The 19,538-nt window shown below is 41.6% G+C and overlaps 1 protein-coding gene and 1 long non-coding RNA gene across 8 annotated transcripts in view; one reads left to right on the top strand and one right to left on the bottom strand.

Annotated features, from left to right (window-relative positions):
- LOC141276797 (uncharacterized) overlaps positions 1–11,293 on the bottom strand; it is a 43,060-nt gene extending 31,767 nt beyond the window's left edge. The window contains exons 1-4 of the long non-coding RNA XR_012326908.1: positions 11,157–11,293; positions 10,162–10,271; positions 2,963–3,068; positions 1,788–1,868 (exon numbers count right to left, since the gene is read on the bottom strand). This is a non-coding gene — a long non-coding RNA (uncharacterized lncRNA). The remainder of the gene's footprint in view (positions 1–1,787; positions 1,869–2,962; positions 3,069–10,161; positions 10,272–11,156) is intronic.
- The window catches only part of ADD3 (adducin 3), a 124,240-nt gene continuing 115,921 nt past the window's right edge, over positions 11,220–19,538 (top strand). For 3 of the 7 annotated variants that reach the window (XM_033841644.2, XM_033841641.2, XM_033841640.2), the window contains exon 1: positions 13,213–13,479. The gene's annotated coding sequence lies outside the window, so the exon portion shown is untranslated. Of the gene's footprint in view, positions 11,350–13,210; positions 13,480–19,538 lie in introns of those variants that run through there. The other 4 variants (XM_073793978.1, XM_073793980.1, XM_019939968.3 and 1 more) reach the window with 3 other exon arrangements.

Genomic DNA, 19,538 nt, shown 5'->3' with positions numbered 1-19,538 from the left:
TTGTGCCTTTAGCTCACCTAGGTTCCACCTTGATACCCCACAACAAATACATGATTAGAGGCAGGGAGTCATGCCTTTGTTTTGCCCTCCCATCTCTTCCTTTCTTTCCCTCCTCCTGTCTCTTCTAAGAGCAAAGTCACCAAGGGCAGGACCATTTGGTATCACCCTACATTCTCTCTCTTTTTTTTTTTAACGCCTTGGATTCCTAATCCAGTAATAAGAGTATTAATGTTGTATGTAAAGAAAGTAATGGCATGAGAGAAGAGGAGCTGGCATACTCCCAGAAAAAACAAAAGCCAGGCCCAACTAGAGGTACATCCTGTAAAAATTCTGTCAGTCTTTTAGACAGCAGTCAGAATTGGATCAATTCTACAACTCATTTCAAGGAAAAGAAAAAAGAGTAAGAAGAGTCTTCAAGAAACTACCCACCTTCTGGGCTGAAGCACGCTGTGCCATGGCCAGACTGCAGGGAGACCGGCTCAGAAAATCTACGCTGTATCTGCAGAGCCTCTGAATGTTCGAGAATAAGTTGTTTAATGTATGTGTCACCCTCACTCTGTACCCAGGTGAGTACAGATGCAAGTCCCAGGCTGGTCTCTCAATTATCTCTCTGGCAAAGAAGTAAAACCCACCTATCAGAAAAAGAACCCACTTTTCTGTGAGAGATCACCACCCATTCCTCCATCCCAAATCCACTGTAACAGCTTATAAACCCTTCAACAGAATCTGAAAATCAAAGGCCTTGCTCATGCATTTGGAGACTTGACTTGGTTTAGATCTCTAAATTCTTACTATTTTACTTACTGTAAAATCTGGGTAAGTAAATTTCTGTCAAGGCTGCTGGAAAGGCTCACCATTTAGTTAACAATTAATATCCAAGTAATTTGGCATCTGGAAAGCCTAATTATTTTGGTTACCTAGTTCACATAGTTTTCAAAATGTAGTTTTAAACATTCAAAGTGAGGGTTAGAAGGGCCTCAAGTACAGGTGGAAGGAAACACTAGGTGTTATTTCACTAATTGGCTAAGCAGTGTTGGGAGGCGGTAAGAGAAGGGGCTGAGAACCCAGATTTTGTAGTCATTTTACTGCCTGGATTTAAAACCCAACCTCTGCCATTTACCAGCTCTTTGATCTTGGGCAAATTACTTAATTTCTCAGTGCTTCAGTTCCCTTGTTTGTAACAGGAATAATAGGATAATACCTTATGGGGCTGTTGTAAAGATTACATGAGATACCTATATTATAAAGCACTTTGAATAGTACCTGGAATATAGTAAGTGTTCAGCAAATGCTTGTAATACTATTTTATGCTTTAATAATGAGAGTGGTGATCCACCCCTCTCATCTGAGAGGAAAATGACCATGCAGACTCCGTACAGATTTATAGCCAAATATTGTTATGGCTAGTTTTCACAAATAGCAACCACTGTTAAAAATTAAAATGTTTAGGGCTTCCCTGGTGGCGCAGCGGTTGAGAGTCCGCCTGCCGATGCAGGGGACACGGGTTCGTGCCCCGGTCTGGGAAGATCCCACATGCCGCGGAGCGGCTGGGCCCGTGAGCCATGGCCGCTGAGCCTGCGTGGCCGGAGCCTGTGCTCCGCAGCGGGAGAGGCCACAACAGTGAGAGGCCCGCATACCGCAAAAAAAAAAAAAAAAAAAAAAAAAATTAAAATGTTTAAATTAATGAGACTGCTTTTTACATTTGACCTCCACTAACACTGCGTATATTCTGCAAGTGATTAGATGTCATTTTTATCACTCCTGTTAAACTATAACGTGTTCCTTACCCTCCGTGGATGTGGTTCACACTCAGCACGCTCTTGGCTTTGTTCAGCATCCTGTCTGTTGTCGCTTAATCCCAGCAATCACTAAGAATGAGGGTGTGAGAAACTTGTTCAAGAAAATATTGCTTACAACACATGAATTATTAATTTCTTAAGAGTCTTAAAGAGTTACAGGTCTTTTTTTAAATGGGGGGAGGGGAGAGGTCAACGAATGACTAGGATTTAACAGAAATGATTAAAAGGACAGGATGTTCTTTTTTCCCCCTAGGGGCCACAGAAGGAAATGAGAACTAAATTTAATATTATGAGTTCTCATGTTCATAAATTGATGTGTTAGGTTTATGTGTCCCAGTAATTATGCCCTGCTTTGGAAAGGCTTACTCTGAAAGTTTAGTCTGAAGATAGAAATTCAGAAGCTGGGAGAGCTGAGCAGGAACTATGAAATAAAAGTGTTGAGAGTTTCCAGCAAGCTATTTATCTCATGTGTAAATTCAGGGCAAATTTGTAAAGTGGGATTTATGTGTCATGTCCCAGCCATCCTTTTCTTTCGTACCTCAGTGGTGGAACCAATGTCAAGCCACGGAGCCCTTTCACTCTCATCTGTCTGTTCAGTCTCTGCTATAAGACGTTTACACTTTAATGAAAACTTAGGTCAATGTATTACTGCTTTCAGGAAGGGTTTGTTTTGAAAGTTTTACCTCGAATGACAGATTGCAAGGTTTGTAATTGCTGTGTCATAGATTATATTGCAAGCAACTGAGACCAGTCTAATTCACTTAGGCAAAAGGAATTTATTGGAAGAATAAGGCTCACGGCTCATAAAATTGAAGGTAAAGCTGAAGAATCAGGTCTTGGAAAGGACAGGAGCCAGGTCAAGCAAGATCTTTGCAGCAGCATCTAATCACATTCTCCTCAGGGACCTCATTCAAAATGAACTCATCTCCTTAAGTTTTTGTGTCATTCTATTCAATATTTAAATGCTAGGGAGAGAACATTTGGTTGGTCCAGCTTGAGGCCAACCCCTCACTCAGGGAAAGGGAAGGGTCCCACTGCAAGAACGGGATGAAAAAAGGTTCCACAAAGGAATACTGAGGCACTCTTAGCGGAAAAGGGAACAGATGCTGTGCAGACAAAAACATACATTTACTATAATCACCAAGTAAAGGCATTTCACATACCTGTCAATGGGTGCGGGACACACTTTGGAGATGTGGAAGAAGAGGAGGATTGTCTCCACACTCAGGTAGCCATTTTTCTTCACATGAAGGAGTGTCCTACGAGACCCTTTCCAATTAGAGCACATAAGTCAAATGAGATGGGAGGGACCCCAGCATTCTTTCAATGGTTTTCTCTCAAAAGCTTTAAAATGAACACCTTATGATTTAACTGCACTTGAGAATACCATTGAATTCTTAAAGCCACACTTTTCAGTCTTTTGGGATGGTGCTGAAATGTGGTTTCTAAAGTAAATATTTGAATGAATACTAATATACCTCAACCACGGGTTTAGATTGTAGCTCACTGCCCATCTCCTGTCCTAACTAAATATGCAGTTTCCTGAGTACAATCCCAGACCCACGAAAGCCGAGTTCTGGTGGGGAGGGCTTCAGGCAGGGGCTGATACTGAACGTTTAATAAGCTTCCCAGGTGGTTCTGATGTATGTTTGAGAACCACTGAATGGGACTCAACAAATCCCAATAGCTGTTGAGCACATACTCTGCACCGGTCAGTGTTCTGGCCTCTAGGGATCCAACAATGAACAAGATAACCAAAGTTCCTGCTCTTTCAAAGATTCTTACAGGGAGGAAATTAATGATGAACAAATAGAAAAAATAAACAAGATAATGTTAGAGTGGAACAAGCATTCTGAAGAAAGAGGGTGATCTTAAGCCGAACATGACCAAACAGAAGTGTTCACTTTTACCTGTCATGCTCTTTCTTCTCAAGTCTTCTCTGTCTTAGATAATGGTGCCCTCTCCACCCAGATGCTCAGGCCAAAGGCCTAGAGGTCATTCTGGGTTGATTTCTCTCTTTCCTTCCCTTTCCTTACCCACCACATGAATCTATTCTCAAGTCATGTCAGCTCTACTCCCAAAACGTGCCCCAAGTCCATTCACTTCTCCTCATCTCCACAGCCACCCCTGCAAAGAGACCCCATTTCCTATTGCATGGATGGCTTTGATAACTTCCTAACTGGCCTCCCAGCCCCTAACCACTTCCCTCTTGAGCCCATTCTCCACACAGCAACCAGAGCAAAATTCCAAAAATGTAAATGAGACCCTATCCCTCCTTAGCTTAAAACTTCCCAAAAGTCAAATTCTCACCCTGATCTCCCAGGACTGCATGATCCAGCCCAGCACCCCACCCCCACCCCCAGAACTCTGGCCACCTCTGGGGCACTTTGTCCCTTGCACACAGTGTTCAACCACCATTCCCTTCTCTCAGTCTCCCAGACATACCAAGATTATTCTGCCTCATGACCTTTGAACTTGCTTTTCTCTCCAGCTGACAACTTCAGGTCATTTGGGTCTCAGCTCAAATGTCACCTCCTCAAAGAGGCCTTCTTCATCCTTCCTAACTAGTCATTGTCAATGGTATGTTTTCTTTTCTTTATAGTCCTTAGCATCTGAAATAACCTGACTTGTCAACTTGTTTACATGTTAACATCTGTGTTTTCTCAGTACAATAAAACTTCATGAGTACAAGGATTTTTGTCTGCTTTATTCATTGTTCTATCCCTAGCACCTGGTGGCTGGCACATAATAGGAGTTCAAAAAATGCTATTGCCTCAATGAATGAAAAGAGGTGAGTATATTAATGGAAAGTAACTCGAGATGGGGCTACTTAAACAGGCTATCCACAAATGAAGGTTGAGTTTTCAGGGTCATGTTTGGGGACTACATGTATTCTAACTTTGCCCCACACAAACGTTTCATTCCAGGCAGACAGGTTTACTTGCTGTTCTGCCAACATTCTTTACACTTTCCTGTCTGCTCAGTGAAGAGACCCAAGTCGTGCTTCACCATGAGCATGGCCTGAGCAAAGTGCTGGGGGACCTGTCTCAGGAAACTCACACACATACCTTTGCTCCTGCCACCTCTGTCATCAAAGGCCCTTCTCCTCCATCTTTTCCCTGTCACAGTTCTGCCCTTCATACTTCCTGTTTTCTCCAGCAGGAATTGATCTCTCTCTTCCCTGACTCCTTTTGGATTCTTTGAGTACACTATTTACCTTGACTCTGGAATACGTATCAAATATGTGCCTTGGGCAAGTTATTTAACATCTCTGAGCCTCAGTTTCCTCATTTAAAAAATATGGTTAATGGTACTAATTTAGCAGGATTGATAAGACGATTAAATATATATATACATATAAAACACCAAGCACAATACTTGGCACATGATCACTCATTAAATGGTAGCTATAACAATTATTATTTCTTCTTATTTTTAATAAAACTATAATAATTATGACAATGATTATTAAAATAGAAAATAATATTATGGATAATAATTGATAATATAATATTGGTAATAATATTTTTGATAACATGTATTGCTTGTTTACTGTTTGCTAGGAGCTTCACATTTATTAGCTCATATGTAGTGATTTTGCAGTCTGATTGCTTCATGCATTTGTGTTTTATTTTCCAGCTGGGTGTTTAGGGTATAGGCTAGCTATGTCTCAAGGTTTTGTTGCTGTGTTTTTTTTTTTTTAATAATCCTCTAAGTGCCAAACTGTGCATAGTTCATTGCAAGTGCTCAAGAACTATTTGTTGCAAATGATAAGATTATCCATAGCTCTGAAATGTAGTGACTTGCATTATGTCAGAATATAAGCTGATCTAGAAAATCTGGAAAATTTAAAACTTGGGCTTAGATATGTCACCTGCTTAAATAGTATGCTGGTGAAAGGTCTGCCGTACATCTATTCAATACTTTTGAACACCTACTATGTGCCATCCTCTGTTATAGGCAACTGGCAAAGGTTTCTAAGATAGGCAAATGATGGCATTCATTTGTCTGTATTTCTGGCAGGTTTATAAACTCCATTTTTGCAGTTGCTTTTTCCTTCTAAGAGACTGGCTCCTATGTTGGAATCTAAGCCACTTAGAGACTATTCAAAACATACGGCATTATAAACAGGCTCTGGAGCCAGAATGCCTGGGTTTGAATCCCTGCTCTGCTAATTCTTTGCTCTGAGATTCTGGGCATGTTACTTATCCTCTACAATCCTCAGTTTCTTTAACCAAAAATAATAATAGCCCCTATGTTTAAGGATTTATTCTTGGTATGAAATGAAATAATGAGTATAAAGTATTTAGCACTGGCATACCATAAGTACTCAGAATATTAGCTCTCATTAAACTACTAGTTTGTATTCCTCTACCAAGCATACTAAAGCACTGGACAAGAAGAAACCACCTGGAAACCCATTTTTGAACAAGGAGAGAAGGAATGAACATATACTTCAGTTCCATTATGGGCCAGGCTCTAGAGCAGAAGCTCTCCATATGTTATGATTGACATGTTGTGTGACATAATCCTCACAACAACATGGTTGAACAGGAATTATTTTATGGATGAGGATACTAGGACCGAGAGATTAAAAATTTTGCCCAAGTTTACACTATAGAAAGGGTGGAGCCAGTGTTAGTCCTTCTCTAAACCCTTCTCACATAATAAACAAGGAGCCACCTATGTTTCTCTCATCCTGTCTCTGAGATTCTACACACAGTCCATTGTTTCTGTAGGATAGCAGTACTCAAATTTGGTGCACATAAGAATCACCTGGAATGCTTGGCAAAAACCCTCAATCTACGGCCACATCCTAAAAGATTCTAATTCAAGGATAGGGTCCAGGAACCACAATTTCAGGAAACACGCCAAGTGATTTTGTTGCAGGTAGCTCCTGATCACATTCTAGAAATAGTGTCATAAGGATTAAAACACCCAGTTTTAGACCATGTCATATATATTAAAGATTAGCAGCTGAAATTTTAAGGCATGAGATGTTAAGATTTATAGGTAAATGATGTATTTTAGGTTTAACATAGCAATTGCATACTTTGTATTCATTTTACATTTCTCTCCACAGAAACTGGTAAGTTGATTTTTTGTGAGTTTTTATCTTACCTGTGTGTGGGCCTCTAATTTGGAGTATCTTATTTATAGCAATTGTTTATTAGTTGTTTGTGTATTAGCAGTTATTTATTTAGCCATGATGATTTTAAAAGACTCACCAAATGGAAAATGAATAAATGACAAGAAATACTTTTAGGAAAAAGAAGGAGGACTCTGAGGGTGATAGTTTATAAACGTTACAGAAATTTATCAGGCCTGATTACTTAAACAGTTGTATAAGGACCTATCAGGCATTAACTGAGGTAATTCCTTTAAAATAAACCATATAGGTCACATAGTGCTAATAAAATATGTTGATGAATCCTTGAGTATGGAGCCCCAATTATATCTCCTTGGGGAGCGGAGAACTCATTAGCGTGAGTTCCATGTCAGTCCTTCCTGCTCTGTTCCCCAACTACTTTCCAGACTCGCTTGACACAAAAGGGTGATCAAAACGTATGTAGCATGGCCAAGTTTCAAAATGAATGGTTCATCTAACCCCACTTATTGAATACATGACATTAGGAAGTATTAAAAGGCTGTTGTGCTTCACTGAGTTTACTTTTCGGTCGAGAGCTTTAAAAAGGTACATTTGGGGGGAAAGGATGGAAGAGGGATCTCTATATAAATTCTTAGCTCTTCATATTGCAGATGTTATTCCCGACCCAAGGGGAAAGCCTCAAAGCTGATAAGTTGTTAAATTGGGAGCAGCAGGGTGCATATGTGTGTGTGTGTGTGTGTGTGTGTGTGTGTGTGTGTGTGTATGCATGCACGCACGCACACAGGGAGAGAGACTAACCTGTTTGCTTTCCGAACCAGTAAGTAGTAAAACAGGTTGTTTAGGGTAAAGTCCCTTGAACTAGATAGTTGATTTTAAATACATCTGCCTATAATAATACCTTCTATTTACAAAGTACTTTGAAAAGTTCAAAGCATTTTTTTCCTTTATTATCATTTGAACTTCATAACCACCCTATGAAGTAGGGACAGCAGGTATTATAAGACACCACGACCACTTAAAAGATGGCTAAACTGAGGCACAAGCATGTCGAGAAACTTGTTCGAGGTCACATAACCAGTTGGTTTCCAAACTGGAACTAGAGCACTGGAATTTTGAAATTTAATCCAGTGCTTTCTTGGCAGAGAGACTGTCCCACTACTGCTTGATCTACCCAGAGTTCACGTGGAGATTTGTGGCTACAATTTAATTGGAGGATACAAATCAGGCATGCCTAAAGAGCTCTCCAGAAAGGAATTTGTTTCTCTTAGGTCATGACTGTGTTAGAAAAAGGAAGTAGAGGATGGAGTCAGTTGTTTTAGACAATCCAAATTACAAGCAAACAAAAACACTTTGTAATCAGTTTCTGGATATTTTGGGAGCTATTCATTTCATTAATTTGTGTATTCATTTTTTAAAGTATCTATTAAGTGCCTTTATATAAGAGACTGTGCTCAGTACTTTGGGGAAGATACAAAGAAATGCATTTAATTTTGAGGGGTTACTTTGAATTATAGAAATAACAGCCATTTTATTCATTGTCCATTACCACCTGGTAGATGAAATGAAATGCCTTCCTTGCAGAAGAGCAAGATAAAAACAGATGAAGAAACTGGGCAACTAATTTCCTTCAATTCTCTCCCTATAGGAGGCCTTTTTATTTATTTATTTACTTAATAATTTTATTTATTTTTTGGCTGCATTGGCTCTTTGCTGTTGCTCGCGGGCTTTCTCTAGCTGCAGCCAGCAGGCGCTACTCTTTGCTGCGGTGCGTGGGTTTCCCATTGCAGCGGCTTCTCTTGTTGCGGAGCACGGGCTCTAGGCACACGGGCTTCAGTAGTTGTGGCACATGGGCTCAGTAGTTGTGGCTCTCTGGCTCTAGAGCGCAGGCTCAGTAGTCGTGGCTCACGGGCTTAGTTGCTCCGTGGCACATGGGATCTTCCCAGACCAGGGGTCGAACCCGTGTCCCCTGCATTGGCAGGTGGATTCTTAACCACTGCACCACCAGGGAAGTCCCTAGGAGGCTTTTTTAAAGAAAAAATGTTGATGACAAATTGTCTTGCCAGGTATACAAAACACTAATTTTGCTATGTCATCTAATCTAAGGTAATGCCCCTTTGAAACTAGGGAGGATGGGTTTAGGTTAGTGCCAGGTTCCTTATCAGGAATACCAAACCAGGATTTAAGGAAAAATGTTAGAATCTAGCCCCAAAAGCAACTTCCAAAAAGCATCTCTGAAGGCCAGAATTAAACCTCTACAGTACTTTCCCCTGCCTGGCTCCAAAATGAACTTTTCCTCTTGACAGGTATGCTTGAGGATGTAGACTAATGGGAACAGAGGCACCAATGGGTGCAAGGAAACAAGCGCAAGGCCCTGTCATTTGTGTGGAAGGTAAGTACGAGTTTGCAAATAATTGTTGTGAGTTTCCTTAGAGGTCACTTAAAAAAAAATTCCCCTGGACAAATTTCTTTACTTTCTAGCATAAACATCTCCAAGCCTGAAGGCAAAACTTGTGTTAATATTTACACACATTATAAGCACTTGTTTGATATATCTCTTTAGTTTATACTATATGTACACAAATAGTATCACTGAGTGAAACTACTTTTTTGTTGCTGTGACAGGTCTTGCTCAGCCCCCAGTGTGGGTGTGTGAAACAGTGTATATGGTCATACGTGCTGTTTATTTGACTTATGTGTATGGGAAGAGTGGAGACTGAGTTAACTTCCCTGTGTCCCCATTTTGCTTCTCTGGGTTTCCATTTTTTCCACTTGTGAAATTACAGGGCTGGAGTCGGTGAGCTCTAAATTCTGTTCCAACTCTACCATCCAATGATACACCAGTTTTTTTAACTATGTCCTCATCGCTATTAAACATACATTTTGTGCTCCAGCCAAATTAGTATCCTTAGCAATACTGTAGGGTCCTGCTTCAGGAAAACTTGTCATAGTTGGGTACAAAATCATAAGTCAGATGAAACTGTTTTTTCACTTTACAAAAACGATACTTGATTTGCAAAATAATTTTGGAATGGTGGTAAATAACAAACTCTGGCGGCACATTTTAAATAAAAATTTATTTTTAATCCAAGTTTTCAGGAAAAGTAGTGTAGACCGAAAGATACATGCATTAAATCACACACAAAAAAGTTTAAATCTCATAAAATCATAGTCTATTGGATGCTAAAGGAAAATTTCAATCCAACATCCTCAATTCACAAAATAGGGAACTATGGAACAAAAGAGTTTACTTACTTGCTCAAGATCACACAGGTAGTTAACAAAGGCTGTGCAAAAACATCAATTGCAGAATATTTTCCATATTTTTCTCTATTCATATTTTGGGACCACACCTCCTCATTTACCTATGAAGAAAAAAATCACAAATGTTGAGTGCTTAAATTGAGGAATATTGTCTAAAATAAAATTTAAAGTTATAATGCAGACTCTCAATTTCCTCATATGTGGACACATCACATTCTAATAGTGTAAACAGTAAATTTGCATGCATTTAAAGTTATCGACTTATGAGCTCCTTAATTTTGCTGAACTTTGAATTGCCGCTGAAATACTACCCTGCTATTATTTTCTTAAATTATTTTAAATTTTTTTGATTTTTCTATAAATAATATTGTGATTTTTATAAGTACAAAGTGGTATCTGTCAATAATATATTTTCTTTTTTAAAAAAATTGAAGTATAGTTGATTTAGAATAATATATTTTCTAATACTGACATTCATTGAAATTCCAGATATGCTTATAAGTATTAGTAAGACTGGACTCTGTTGTTCCCAATCATGTAAATCAGTTTTATTTTATGTATCATTCTTTTCACATTCTTGTATTAAATACTAAATAACCTCCCTTTATACAGTTATCATTGTAGTGCAATGATTGGAAATTAAATATTAACACAAAATACTATTCAGTTTCAAGACACATGGCTTTATTTTTGCCATGGACCCCAGCGTTTGAAGTTAGCAGGGCTGTTTAAAACTAATGCTTCTAGCATTTCATTGACTCACACTAAATTGGTCCCTCGATCACCCAGTTAATTTTAACCTTGACCTCCTACAGCTGTACTGCCTTACTCAGTCCAAAAAAACTCCCTGCTTCCACCCTTTCTGCCTTTTATGAAGCAATAGTGGAGAGGAAAAACAAAACCCATTCCTTTAAGAAAGATTCCACCTCCTCTCTCATAAGCAAGTGCCTAATGGTAATTGTGGAGTCTCTACCAAAGTCACTCACTTTACTACTCAGCGTTGGGAGAAGCTGCTGCCGCCCCTGCTGCTGCTGCTGCTGCCGCCGCCGCTGCTGCTGTTGCCGCTGCCACCGCCGGTCTGAGGCTGCAGTGGGTTTCCGTGCAGCACTGCAGAACCCACACCTAGAAGATACACACGTCTACTACCCTGGACACAAGAAAGCCTTGGATCCTCAGTGGGTAAGCAAATCTTTTATCCATTTTGTCCAGAAACTGTGGGAAAGGGAGTGATCATGGAAAGGATTGCTCATCAGACATGCTTAAAATGGTCTATGTTAATTTGTCTTCCTTTGAGGGGGGTCTAGATTTGTGACTGGCAAATGTCCTGTACAGTGGAGACTATTGTCTGATATGTACCCCTAACACATTTTTGGGGGGCTATTCATAAAAAGGCTAACCTTGATGTGTGCCAAGCTTTTTTCATTTTTTGCTTTTTAAATGCAAGAAAACATCTAGCCACTCCCAGTATCTCTCTGAAATACTGCAGATATTTTAAAACGCCACATAAAATGACAGGCCGAGCGTTTTCTAAATATTTTCTTCCCAAAGCCAGGAAGCCTTACCCACGATCCTTTAGGGGTATTTAAAAACCATAAGGCATGGTTAGATTTTGAGCATATGGGAGATGGTGGTAGACTAAAATTTCTGTAGCTTTAGTCCAGTGGGGAGAGAAAACGAGGATAAATGAATCACAGTTTGTGTCAAGCCAAGATTCATTTCCCACACTTCGTATGTGGGAAGAGGAAACTACATTTTAATTAGCACATTTTTAGGGAAGAGGGAGGGAATGAAGATGAGGGGGATGGCATGAAGTATTTGAGGGGGAAGAAGAGAGTCTGCAGAAGAGGAAGGAAATGAAGGGGACTGTCGCCAGTACCTTGGAAACGCAGGGAGATAAGCGTGGGGAATGAAGTTTGTTGTTGTGTGTTAGGGTGGGGTTGACCCAAGGGACCATGAATAACCGGAATGCCGCTCGGAGGGTGTGCTTGGTAGTGGATTCGTGACTGTGGAGGACATGTATGCGGGAGGGATGTGCAAGTCGTGGGTAGTAGAGAAAGGTGTGCGTTGCTGGGAGGTCTATTTTTAGAGTAGGTCGTGTCTGGGCGGCCGGGATGGGCGGCCCAGCGTCACCTGTGGATGGATCCACATCCCTGCTACTGGGTGCAAAGTTTACCCGGCCCCGAATTCATTTTGAAGGCTGTCGGTGCCTTGACTTTTCACCTCCAAGAGATCAGCTCTCATAAGGTGTCAAGGCCAGGGGCCAACGTCGGGGTGAAAACCCTCGACGGATGCAAGTGGAGCTCATGGAGAGGGCCCTTGCCCGGCCTCTCAGTGGAGGTGAGCAGGGGAAAGAGGCGCCCCCAAAGGCAACTGTGCTGAGAATACCCAGGCCCCTCCTACGGGGGTCGTGCGGAGGTGCAACCTTAGCAGTGGCCTCCCGCTGAAGACCCAGCAGGCGGTGTGGGCGGCTGAAGCTGACTCTGAAAGCTGTGTCTCAGCCTCGGGAGCTGGGGTTGCGGGGGGGTGGGGGGGTGGCTCGCTCAGGTTAGGGAGGGCGGCATCGCCGAGGCCCCCCTCCTCCCGCTTGTAGTCTGGTTTCCGTCGGGGTCGTTTACTCCTCCGACCCTCAGGGGACGCCGCTAATCGAAGCTGCCTAGCGGGGAGGACGTTGAAGAGATAGATGCTAGGCAGCTGCCCCACACCAGGCCCTCCCAGAGGCCAGGCCAGTAGGGGCCCGGGGCCGCGGCTTCAGAGACAGGGTGAGGGAGGTAAGGAGGGGGCCGCACCAAAGCTTTGGAGGGGCGCGAGGGGCCGCGCGGGGCGGGGCCTTGAGGAGGCGGGGCCAGGAACGTACTGTGATTCCGAGGGGCGGGGCCATGAGCATTTGGGGGCTGCGAGGGGCGGGCCTGTGGGGGTGGAGCCAGGGGAGCCGGGGGCCTAAGGGCGGGGCCTTAGGGGCGGGGCCAAGGGACACTTGGTGGGCTCTCGGCCAGTCCCGCCAGAGCGCCAGCCGCCTGCCGGTAACGGTCGCGGGGCCGCTGGGCGGGAGGGGGAAGAAGGGGGTTTAAATTATATTTTTTAAAAACAGAGAGCGAGAGCTAGAGGCATAGCGACCCAGGTGTCGCCGCTTCCTGCTACACAGGGCTCGGCGCCCAGGTCCCTCCCTTCTCACGCCCCCTCCCCTTCTGCCCTTCCCTCTGGAGCCTTGCGGCGCTTAAGAGGCGGCGGTGGAGGATCGCGCGGCCGCTGCAGCCCCGGCGGCCGCGGAGAAGGAGGGAGGGAAGCACAAAGCCGGCTTCGCGCTGCGAGGTAATCCTGAGGGGAGAGAAGGCGCGGCCTTCCCGCCGCTCCTCCCGGCGGGGACGGCGGGCGCCCGCGCGGGCTGGGCTGCGGGGACCCTTCCAGGGGGTCGCGCGGGGGTGGGGAACGCGAAGGCTCGCGGGGTGGAGGGGACTGCCTATTGGCTGCCCCTGCGGCCTCAGGTGGACCCCTCTTCCTCCGGGACTGGAATGGGAGCCTCGGGTTGGTTCGAAGAGGGTGGACCTGCAGGGGAGGATCTCGGGACGCCGCGGGGTGGGCCCGAGTCTTTCGGGCGTCCTCTGGTTTCTCCCGGAGGACTGGGAGTTCTAAAAATCAAGAGCTGGCTGAAGCGTCAGTGACCCGGGGTACTTTAAGCACTGAAGGTGCGCTCCAGGAAGGTGGTAGGTTCCCGCGGTTGGAAAGGGTGGAGGTAAGGGAGGGAGTGTTGGTTAGTTTTGTTTTTCTCATTTAAACAACTTCTGTTACAAGTTGAAAGTATTCAACCAAACCTTTCTCCTGTAATTTGCGTTCCCATCCCCCCCGACCCACACCCACCCCACCCCTACAAACGTATACATGTTAGGTTGCGCTTCCTGCCCGGGGTGACAGGCAGAGTTGGCAGCAGGTCCGCTTTGCTGGTGTCCAGCCTCTTTGGGGGTATGCTATTATAGCTGAGGCAAGACCACAGAGACAGGTAGAATAAGCTAGGCCTCTATTAGAATGGCAAGAATGGCCTCAGGTAAACTTTTTTGTTGCAGAGATTTAATTGCAAGTAGGTGCCCGTTTAAAATGGGAGCGTGAGTAAAACCACTCATTTCTTTGGCACATGTGCTGTTGCAATTGACCTGCTAGAGGGGTATAGAGAGAAATGGAATTTAACTCAACCAAGAGACATTTTTTAAAAATTTATTTATTTTATTCATTTTATTTTTGGCTGCATTCCGTCTTCATTGCTGCGTGCAGGCTTTCCGTAGTTGCAGTGAGCAGGGTCTACTCTTGGTTGCAGTGCGCGGGCTTCTCATTGCAGTGGCTTCTCTTGCTGCAGAGCACGGGCTCTAGGTGCATAGGCTTCAGTAGTTGTGGCGCGCGGGCTCAGTAGTTGTGGGTCGCAGGTTCTAGAGCGCAGGCTCAGTAGTTGTGGTGCACGGGCTTAGCTGCTCCGCGGCATGTGGGATCTTCCCGGACCAGGAAGGTCAAACTCATGTCCCCTGCATTAGCAGGCGGATTCTTAACCACTGTGCCACCAGGGAAGCCCAACCAAGAGGCTTTGAGTGAGGATTATATGCAAGTTTGGTGAAGGAGTTGATAAGGTTTGGGGGAGGAGGTAGGAATCAGCTACATAAACGTGCAGGCACGTTTATGTTAAATTGTACGACATGTTAGATTTAGCAGTATGAAATGGTTGCTTTTCTTGGAATGGAGTGCAACTGCATCATACTGGGTACATCCTAATTTTGACTTTAGAAGACTTCTAATGAGACTGTTAAAGAGAGTAAACGAAGAATACAGCATAATTTGTCGTTTTTAAATAAGATGCTGGACTGTTTTTAAAAATGTGTAATTAAGATATGGGACTTATTCATTTATAGGGTTAAGTTACTTTTTAGCTATGTATAAAGTTTTTATATCTGAGTCTCCATTGCATTGTAATTACACTGTAACTCACTCATTTTCTTCTGCTTAAATTGAGCAGATTAACTTTGCAGAGGGAAGACCAGAAAAAAAAATGGCCACTTTTGCTATATTTAAGTGTTCATTTTTCCAAAGAGTTCAGTCTGTGCTCTTAAAACTCTTTAAATTGACTGCAAATGTTGGCATGTTGGTAATAGTTGCTTTTAAGGAAAAAAAATGGTGTATCTGTTTTGAATGTTAAACATAATTTAAGAGTTCTTGAGGTAGTTGGGTATGAGGCATTCAACATGTTGCAGCTTTTTACAGGTATGATAGAAGGAAATGTTTGTTGGTAAACATTTGACATATTACATATGTGATCATATGCCATTAGGAACTATTTTGCATAATAGAAGGATTGTATTTTCAGAATATAAGTTTTACATTCCGAAAATGAATGAGAAAATTATACTGTACTCTTTGCTATTTCTAACCCCCTTTTTCAATAATGTTACACTGGGATGAATGTGGCTTCTGCTCAATGATGTTTGAAGTGTGGATCTGGTCTTTGTAAAACCAGAACGTCTTTTGAGACTAAGAGGACACAGCATCAGCCGACCTCCTACACACAATCCTAAATCCTAAATACAGGGTGGGGCCCAACCTCTGGGGTTGTGAGGCCTCCTGAAGTAGGTCTGTCGTGTCTGAGTGTTTTTGTCACACTCAAGCCTATACAGGTTGTTAGCTGTTTAATCTCTCCTATCTCAAAGTAGTTGGCTAGCAGTACAGGGCAGCACTTATGTATGTCGTCAGAGTATAAGAAGCATTTCTGTTGAAGGAAGAAGTCACATAAAAGCATAAAAACCCAACTCTGAACAAATTGGGTTTGTAAAATGTTGGGGAATGATAATATCGAAAGCTTAACTGAGTTGTTATATGGGAAGTGCTTAGAATATAGTCTGGTACTCAGTGTTTTATGTGTTTATCATCGTCAGTATAAGATGACATTTTTTCTGAAGGTGTCTATATCATGCAACCCAGCAAGTGAAGACTCAGCAGATATTTGTAACAGCCAATATTTATTTGCTCTACCTCTGTGCCAGGCACAGTTTTATATGATTTAATTTACTTAATCCTCATGACAACCCAGTGCCTAAACAGACATAAAGAGGTTAAGTATTTTGTACAGCTACTGGGCACAGACGGGCTGGTTCTGAACCCAGAGCCTGGCTTGAGAGTGAGCCCACATAACTAGTAGTCCCTGCTGCTATTACACTTGTGGTAATTCTAGCAAATCAATGAAGTACCTTCACAGTATCTCCAAGACTACAGGTGTGCATATGCCTTGTTTAGTAACACCCTCCTGTGTTAGTACCACCAAGTTGTGTTTAAATGTGAATGGTGGTAATCTGCGTTAAGTAGAATCACCTTTTGACTTTGGAAGAGGATTCTCTTTTCACACAACATATGTTTAGCTAGGATGCTAGAATTTGGGCTGTAGTATGTTATCTTTTTAATTACTAAAGATTAAAGTCTTTTTTGTTTTTCAAGCTTGCCAGATGTGTAGGGCTCCAGATGGTCCAGCAGGGTCCTTGGAGGGATTCTGGTTCTGCACTAAATCGGTAGGCCTCATCTTCTGATTACCAACACCACCATATTAACCTGAGGTGAATTTTAACTTAAGTTTGTTCGAAATTCCACCCGAGTTGCCTCTTAAAATTAGCCTGACATGGAAGGATGTCACTTGTGGCTTTTACTTTGTCACTCACATTCCTCAAGGAACTGTGTGTTGCTGCTTCACCAGTGTAGTGGATACGTCAAGCAAATTAATTATAACCTAAATTAGAAGCTGTTTTACGTAATGTTTAGAATAACTATTGTAGAGAGTTAATGTGTCCTTTGTTGGCAATTTAGTGAAAGGTAATATTAGGAAAAAATGCTTAAAAACAAGCATACGTTGAATTAAGAAAACTCACATGGTACTGAAGACACAGGTTACTAATCTGTTTCTCATACTAAAAATTGCTAATATGCTTTTGCTATAATTAAAATTCAGTGCTGTTTCAGATTCCGTTGGAAATATTAAACTTGTAGATTTGAATAGAAAACATTTTAAATGTTTAATCAAGAGTACTATTCTTTCTTTTAAACATGGACACCCTATTTGAAATTAATTGAGCAGTCATAGACTGTGTCTTGTCATTGAGATTCAAAATGGGTGCCCTGATACTTTATTTCATGTCTTCTATGTTAATGCTTTGTCATTTGATCTTGGGGTCCATGCCCCAGTATTTCTAGATGCGATTGTTATGAGGTCTTTCAGGTCCTGCTAGTGACTAAATTGTCTTGGCCGAAAGCCAAGACAATCTCAAATTTTTACTGCAATGGGTTGTGTATATTAAGAATCTTCTCTAAATTATATAAGTTATCAGCCTTTCATTGACTATGGCTTGAAAGAAAAAAAGTCTGTTACCCCTTGTATATCCCTTATGTATAATAGTTAGATGAATTTATTTTTTTCTTCTGGCAGTAGCTAGTTATGGACACACATGAGTGTAAGCATACTACTTGGGGTATGCTCTTGCCTTCAGGTTAGTTAGAAATGACTCACTTGGCATTCATGCAGTGAATATTTGAATACCAACAGCATGCATAGAGCAGCTTTAACTGAAAATTAACAAAGTGTTGGAGAAAAAAAGGTGTGTGGGTTTTTTGTTTATTTCATGTGTATTTTAATGTTGGTCTGTTATATGTGGACTAATCACAAAATCAAGTTCAAAAGTAAGTTAATTGCACAGTTGAAAACATACTTGAATGTCAAGAAAGTACTGTTTAACTTACCCTAAAGACTTAGACGATAGCATAGATAATGAGAATCAGTCTCTTGTTTCTTTAAACTATTTTTTGTTGGGTATCTTTGAAAAGCTGTGTTAATAATCTCTTTTAGGTTTCTAGGACATGACTTACTACACTGAAGGAACAATTTAATAAAGAGTATCCTAGAAACCTTAAAGAATGAATGTGGCTTTCAGAGTTGTCTAGCATAACTCAAAAAGTAGTTGCATGGTCACCAAAAGGTATAAAATGGATGAAACCCATCCCTGATATTAAAAGCCTTTTTGTTTTTGTAAATTTTCCTCTTAGGAAGATTGTATAGACTAGTTTTTAACTATGCCATAGCTGAAATGTTATTATGAAAGATGTTTAGGCTTTGACATATAGTTATATCTTTATAATGAGGTTAGATCTAAGTTGAGCTTTTTACCTGATGTCAAGCTGATCTGTTTCACCACCATATACTTTACAATTACTTGTTTAAAAGTTGGCTTTAGTTAAAGCTTGATTGGAAATGGTAAGGCTCCCTGATATAAGATGAACTTTGAAACCTCTTGTTTTAAATTGCCTGAAACTGGGCCTAAGGATATTGGTGTATAGCAGTACATTAACTAGCAGTTAAGATTGCTACCTCCTCAAACAAGACTACAGTTTGAACCTTGGGTTATGCAGCTCACTTTTTCTGCCATAGGCATACTGATGTCCTTAAGATAAAAAAGTTTCCCACAACCAGCCAGCCAGGGGGTAAAAATACTTTTTATAAACTTAAGGGCAATAACAACAACATATGTTCTTAAAACCAATGTCTCAAGAAGCACACCGTATATATTAATAAAACAATTTGAAAAAATTTGATGCTCACAATGTGCATTAAGGCAAGTAATATGAAAACTTAATTCTAAGTAACGTACATGAAATTGTTACTGTATTCTTTTTGCTATCTCTTATACCCTTTTGAATTTGTTCTTGTAATTTTTCACTCCCCCACCAAGGAAGTGCTTACTTTGGATGGAAGAGGAAAGGACAGTGCATGTGTGAGTTCAGGAGCCTGTTTAATTCAGTTCTCATGGCTATTGTTGGTTGCCTGCTAGGGGAGCTGGAATTCCAACAATGTAGAAAGCAGTCAGGTTGGAGAAGTGCTGAGTTTTATCAGTGTCTTGGGGACTTAGTATATGCCTTTAATTTGTCACCATCAGCAATGTTTCTGTGAAGTTCTTCCACAATGGTTCAGCTCATCCTGTGCAAAGACAGCATTTCCTTTTCCCTTTTCCATACAGTATTCTTGTCCTGTCATCTTTTGATCTGCTGGAATGACTAAATGCCATAGCAAAAAGATAGGTTTACTCAGTATCCTCATGGAGAAGGTAGTTAGGTTTATTTGGTATGTCTAAAGGAGTATATTTTGGGATCAAGGCCTCCCCAGGGACTCTTCTTTAAGAACACTCTACTTATAATCCTACATAAATTAGAGCCAGCAACTGTAAGCTGCGTTGTTACTTCTAATCTCATTTGTCTTATTAGTACATAAGAAAAAGATTCTGTAAGTTCAGCCTTTTAATATCTAAGGAAGTGGTTGGGGAAGGGTGATAGAGCTCAAGTGGAGTTGTGAATGGGCTTAAGTG

Source organism: Tursiops truncatus, chromosome 16 (genome assembly GCF_011762595.2).
Source record: "Tursiops truncatus isolate mTurTru1 chromosome 16, mTurTru1.mat.Y, whole genome shotgun sequence".
NCBI lineage: Eukaryota > Metazoa > Chordata > Mammalia > Artiodactyla > Delphinidae > Tursiops > Tursiops truncatus.
This window is presented reverse-complemented; position numbering and strand designations above follow the sequence as displayed.